This window comes from Haliotis cracherodii, unplaced genomic scaffold (assembly GCF_022045235.1).
Source record: "Haliotis cracherodii isolate W230 unplaced genomic scaffold, xgHalCrac1.p SCAF_24, whole genome shotgun sequence".
In the NCBI taxonomy this organism is placed as follows: domain Eukaryota; kingdom Metazoa; phylum Mollusca; class Gastropoda; order Lepetellida; family Haliotidae; genus Haliotis; species Haliotis cracherodii.
The window spans coordinates 1,133,364-1,139,261 of NW_027266280.1; the positions used below are offsets into that span (position 1 = coordinate 1,133,364).

A 5,898-nucleotide genomic window follows, 5' to 3' on the forward strand; every position below is an offset into this window, starting at 1 on the left:
GCTAAGTAAGCATAGGGACATATATGGGTGAAGAATCGATCCCAGCTGGCTAAGTAAACATAGGGACATATATGGGTGAAGAATCGATCCCAGCAGGCTAAGTAAGCATAGGGACATATATGGGTGAAGAATCGAACCCAGCAGGCTAAGTAAGCATAGGGACATACATGGGTGAAGAATCGAACCCAGCAGGCTAAGTAAGCATAGGGACATATATGGGTGAAGAATCGATCCCAGCTGGCAAAGTAAACATAGGGACATATATGGGTGAAGAATCGAACCCAGCAGGCTAAGTAAGCATAGGGACATATATGGGTGAAGAATCGAACCCAGCAGGCTAAGTAAGCAAAGGGACATATATGGGTGAAGAATCGATCCCAATACCTGAGGGTGAAGAATCGAACCCAGCAGGCTAAGTAAGCATAGGGACATATATGGGTGAAGAATCAAACCCACTTACCCGAGGGTGAAGAATCGATCCCAGCTGGCTAAGTAAACATAGGGACATATATGGGTGAAGAATCAAACCCACTAACCTGAGAGTGAAGAATCGAACCCAGCAGGCAAAGTAAGCATAGGGACATATATGGGTGAAGAATCGATCCCAGCTGGCTAAGTAAACATAGGGACATATATGGGTGAAGAATCGATCCCAATACCTGGGGGTGAAGAATCGAACCCAGCAGGCAAAGTAAACATAGGGACATATATGGGTGAAGAATCGATCCTAGCTGGCTAAGTAAGCATAGGGACATATATGGGTGAAGAATCGAACCCACTAACCCGAGGGTGAAGAATAGATCCCAGCTGGCTAAGTAAACATAGGGACATATATGGGTGAAGAATCGATCCCAGCTGGCTAAGTAAGCATAGGGACATATATGGGTGAAGAATCGATCCCAGCTGGCTAAGTAAGCATAGGGACATATATGGGTGAAGAATCGAACCCACTAACCCGAGGGTGAAGAATCGATCCCAGCTGGCTAAGTAAGCATAGGGACATATATGGGTGAAGAATCGAACCCAATACCTGAGGGTGAAGAATCGAACCAAGCAGTCTAAATAAACATGGGGACATATATGGGTGAAGAATCAAACCAACTAACCCGAGGGTGAAGAATCGATCCTAGCTGGCTAAGTAAGCATAGGGACATATATGGGTGAAGAATCTAACCCAGCTGGCTAAGTAAGCATAGGGACATATATGGGTGAAGAATCGATCCCAATACCTGAGGGTGAAGAATCGAACCCAGCAGGCAAAGTAAGCATAGGGACATATATGGGTGAAGAATCGATCCCAGCTGGCTAAGTAAACATAGGGACATATATGGGTGAAGAATCGATCCCAATACCTGGGGGTGAAGAATCGAACCCAGCAGGCAAAGTAAACATAGGGACATATATGGGTGAAGAATCGATCCTAGCTGGCTAAGTAAGCATAGGGACATATATGGGTGAAGAATCGAACCCACTAACCCGAGGGTGAAGAATAGATCCCAGCTGGCTAAGTAAACATAGGGACATATATGGGTGAAGAATCGATCCCAGCTGGCTAAGTAAGCATAGGGACATATATGGGTGAAGAATCGATCCCAGCAGGCTAAGTAAGCATAGGGACATATATGGGTGAAGAATCGAACCCACTAACCCGAGGGTGAAGAATCGATCCCAGCTGGCTAAGTAAGCATAGGGACATATATGGGTGAAGAATCGAACCCAATACCTGAGGGTGAAGAATCGAACCAAGCAGTCTAAATAAACATGGGGACATATATGGGTGAAGAATCAAACCAACTAACCCGAGGGTGAAGAATCGATCCTAGCTGGCTAAGTAAGCATAGGGACATATATGGGTGAAGAATCTAACCCAGCTGGCTAAGTAAGCATAGGGACATATATGGGTGAAGAATCGATCCCAATACCTGAGGGTGAAGAATCGAACCCAGCAGGCAAAGTAAACATAGGGACATATATGGGTGAAGAATCGATCCCACTAACCTGAGGGTGAAGAATCGATCCCAGCTGGCTAAGTAAACATAGGGACATATATGGATGAAGAATCGAACCCAGCAGGCTAAGTAAACATAGGGACATATATGGGTGAGTGAGTGAGTGAGTGAGTTGGGTTTAACGCCGCTTTTAACAGTATTCCAGTTATATCGCGGCGTGTCAGCTTAATGTGGGAGGAAAGCCCGAAGTGATGCAGGTCTCAGACGTTTACCACTTCAGTGAAACCCACGAGCACGGGTATGGTGCTGACAAACCTAGAAACATAATTGTGGCGAACCGGGATTCGAACCCACAATCACAGGTTTCTGGCGTGCCCAAGGGACGCAACTCTGCACAGCGAATCGCGGCGCCTTAGACGACTGGGCCACTCGTGCCCCCATATATGGGTGAAGAATCGATCCCAATACCTGAGAGTGAAGAATCGATCCCAGCTGGCTAAGTAAACATAGGGACATATATGGGTGAAGAATCAAACCCACTAACCCGAGGGTGAAGAATCGATCCTAGCTGGCTAAGTAAGCATAGGGACATATATTGGTGAAGAATCGAACCCAGCAGGCTAAGTAAGCATAGGGACATATATGGCTGAAGAATCGATCCCAGCAGGCTAAGTAAGCATAGGGACATATATGGGTGAAGAATTGATCCCAGCTGGCAAAGTAAACATAGGGACATATATGGGTGAAGAATCGATCCCAACAGGCTAAGTAAACATAGGGACATATATGGGTGAAGAATCGATCCCAATACCTGAGGGTGAAGAATCGAACCCAGCAGGCAAAGTAAACATAGGGACATATATGGGTGAAGAAACGATCCCAGATGGCTAAGTAAGCATAGGGACATATATGGGTGAAGAATCTATCCCAATACCTGAGGGTGAAGAATCGAACCCAGCAGGAGTATGTTGGTGAATTGGAGGCCATTAATCAACCCGAAAAAAACATAATTGGATTGAATTGACGTCCCGATAAGAAAATATCCTATGGAACCGATCGGCCCCAGGTGAAGTGGGGGATGGAGGCGCGTAATTAGAATTTAAAGAAGCAAGACAACAGTGTCAGATGTCGGTGAGGTCCCTGCAGACGAGCTGGTAGTGGATCGTAACACGTTCCCTTGATATAACTGTAACAGAGCCTTTCAACACCACGAAGATGGAATTCGAAAGCCCAGGTCGGCTATTTACCTTCTCAAATAGGCAGCAGTGAGGTAGGGTGACTAACGCAGTTATGGCAAAGTCGAAGCTAGAATTTGTTGGCCGCCATTACTGTCTTGGTTAGAGGTCGAAGTTGAAGGTGCCTTTTGGTGCCTTTCTTGGCACCTCGAGGTGAGACAGAAGATTTGGATGCCATATTCGTATCTGTCAAGTACTGTGATTCATTACTACCCTTCTCCTCCTCCTCCTTCCTCTCCTCCTCCTTCATCTCATCCCCTCCCTCTTCTCCTTCTCCACATCCTTCTCCTTCATCTCCTCCGCCTCTCCCCCCCCCCCTCCTTCTGCTTCTTCTTCATCTCCACCTCTTCCTTCCTCCCTCTCCTTCTGCTTCTTCTTCATCTCCACCTCTTCCTTCTCTACCCCCTCCTCCTCCTCGTCCACCTCCTTCCTCTCCTCCGCCTCTTCCTTCCTCCCCCTCCTTCTTCTTCATCTCCATCTTCATCTCCACCTCTTCCTTCTCTACCCCCTCCTCCTCCTCCCTGTCCACCTCCTTCTCCTTCCTCTCCTCCGCCTCTTCCTTCCTCCCTCTCCTTCTGCTTCTTCTTCATCTCCACCTCTTCCTTCTCTACCCCCTCCTCCTCCTTCTCCACATCCTTCTCCTTCATCTCCTCCGCCTCTCCCCCCCCCCTCCTTCTGCTTCTTCTTCATCTCCACCTCTTCCTTCTCTACCCCCCTCCTCCTCCTTCTCCACATCCTTCTCCTTCATCTCCTCCGCCTCTCCCCCCCCCCTCCTTCTGCTTCTTCTTCATCTCCACCTCTTCCTTCTCTACCCCCCTCCTCCTCCTTCTCCACATCCTTCTCCTTCATCTCCTCCGCCTCTCCCCCCCCCTCCTTCTGCTTCTTCTTCATCTCCACCTCTTCCTTCTCTACCCCCCTCCTCCTCCTTCTCCACATCCTTCTCCTTCATCTCCTCCGCCTCTCCCCCCCCCCCTCCTTCTGCTTCTTCTTCATCTCCACCTCTTCCTTCCTCCCTCTCCTTCTGCTTCTTCTTCATCTCCACCTCTTCCTTCTCTACCCCCTCCTCCTCCTCGTCCACCTCCTTCTCCTTCCTCTCCTCCGCCTCTTCCTTCCTCCCTCTCCTTCTGCTTCTTCTTCATCTCCACCTCTTCCTTCTCTACCCCCTCCTCCTCCTTCTCCACATCCTTCTCCTTCATCTCCTCCGCCTCTCCCCCCCCCTCCTTCTGCTTCTTCTTCATCTCCACCTCTTCCTTCTCTACCCCCCTCCTCCTCCTTCTCCACATCCTTCTCCTTCATCTCCTCCGCCTCTCCCCCCCCCCTCCTTCTGCTTCTTCTTCATCTCCACCTCTTCCTTCCTCCCTCTCCTTCTGCTTCTTCTTCATCTCCACCTCTTCCTTCTCTACCCCCTCCTCCTCCTCGTCCACCTCCTTCTCCTTCCTCTCCTCCGCCTCTTCCTTCCTCCCTCTCCTTCTGCTTCTTCTTCATCTCCACCTCTTCCTTCTCTACCCCCTCCTCCTCCTTCTCCACATCCTTCTCCTTCATCTCCTCCGCCTCTCCCCCCCCCCTCCTTCTGCTTCTTCTTCATCTCCACCTCTTCCTTCTCTACCCCCTCCTCCTCCTTCTCCACATCCTTCTCCTTCATCTCCTCCGCCTCTCCCCCCCCCCCCTCCTTCTGCTTCTTCTTCATCTCCACCTCTTCCTTCCTCCCTCTCCTTCTGCTTCTTCTTCATCTCCACCTCTTCCTTCTCTACCCCCTCCTCCTCCTCGTCCACCTCCTTCTCCTTCCTCTCCTCCGCCTCTTCCTTCCTCCTCATCCTCCATCTCCTCCTCCTTCTTTCCCTCTACCCCCTACTGCTTCTCCTCATCTTCTTCTTCTCCTCCTCCTTCTTCTCCTTCTTCAGAATCCTTACGTCGTGTAGAGGAAATACGGTCTGTGTTCAGCTCGCGGTACATGCGGGTAACGTCAGCACGTTGCCATGACGCGATGTTGTCCATGATGTTTCCACAAGAAATCCGACAGAGGACATTTCATGACCCACCTTAAATGTTTCCAAATAAACTGTCAATCATACTCTATCGGCAATAGACCAATCATCCAATATCGGAACTATGACGTATCACATATCGTCATGTCTCAAGTGTAAGGTTATCCGGAGTCATAGCGGATCTTCCTGTGCACTAAGCGAGACTGTCGACCTGATGTCGAGACTTGACAATGTGCCTCGACCAGTAGGGTAAATAATTTAGAAATCACCCGGAGCGTTAATAAATTGGAATCCGTCCAAATTGTTCAATTGCTTACATCTGCTCAAATTATCGCATAGCCCACTGCTTGTGTACACACATATCGACCTGTGATTCTGGGTTAGAATCCCGGTTCGGCGCGATAATTTTTCTAGGTTTGTCAGCACCATACCCGTGCTCGTGGGTTTCACCGAAGTGGTAAACGTCTGAGACCTGCATCACTTCGGTCTTTCCTCCCACATTCAGCTGACACGCCGTGATATAACTGGAATACTGTTCAAAACTCACCCACTCACTCACTTAGACGTCCCACAAACTTGTGATCGTGGGTACCGGGTTTGAATCCCGGATCCCCCTGATTATGTTCTTTGTCAGAACCATGCCACCAAAGTGTTAAATGTCTAAGTGTGTTCTGTAAGACCTTAACCAGTACGGCTCTCCGCAGCATTTACTTCCTAATTTCTGTGTAA

The 5,898-nt window shown here is 49.1% G+C and overlaps 1 pseudogene; it reads right to left on the reverse strand.

Moving 5' to 3' along the window:
* Positions 1-3,430: 3,430 nt before the first annotated feature.
* Positions 3,431-4,726, reverse strand: LOC139472546 (cilia- and flagella-associated protein 251-like; annotated as a pseudogene).
* Between the last annotated feature and the right edge of the window lie 1,172 nt (positions 4,727-5,898).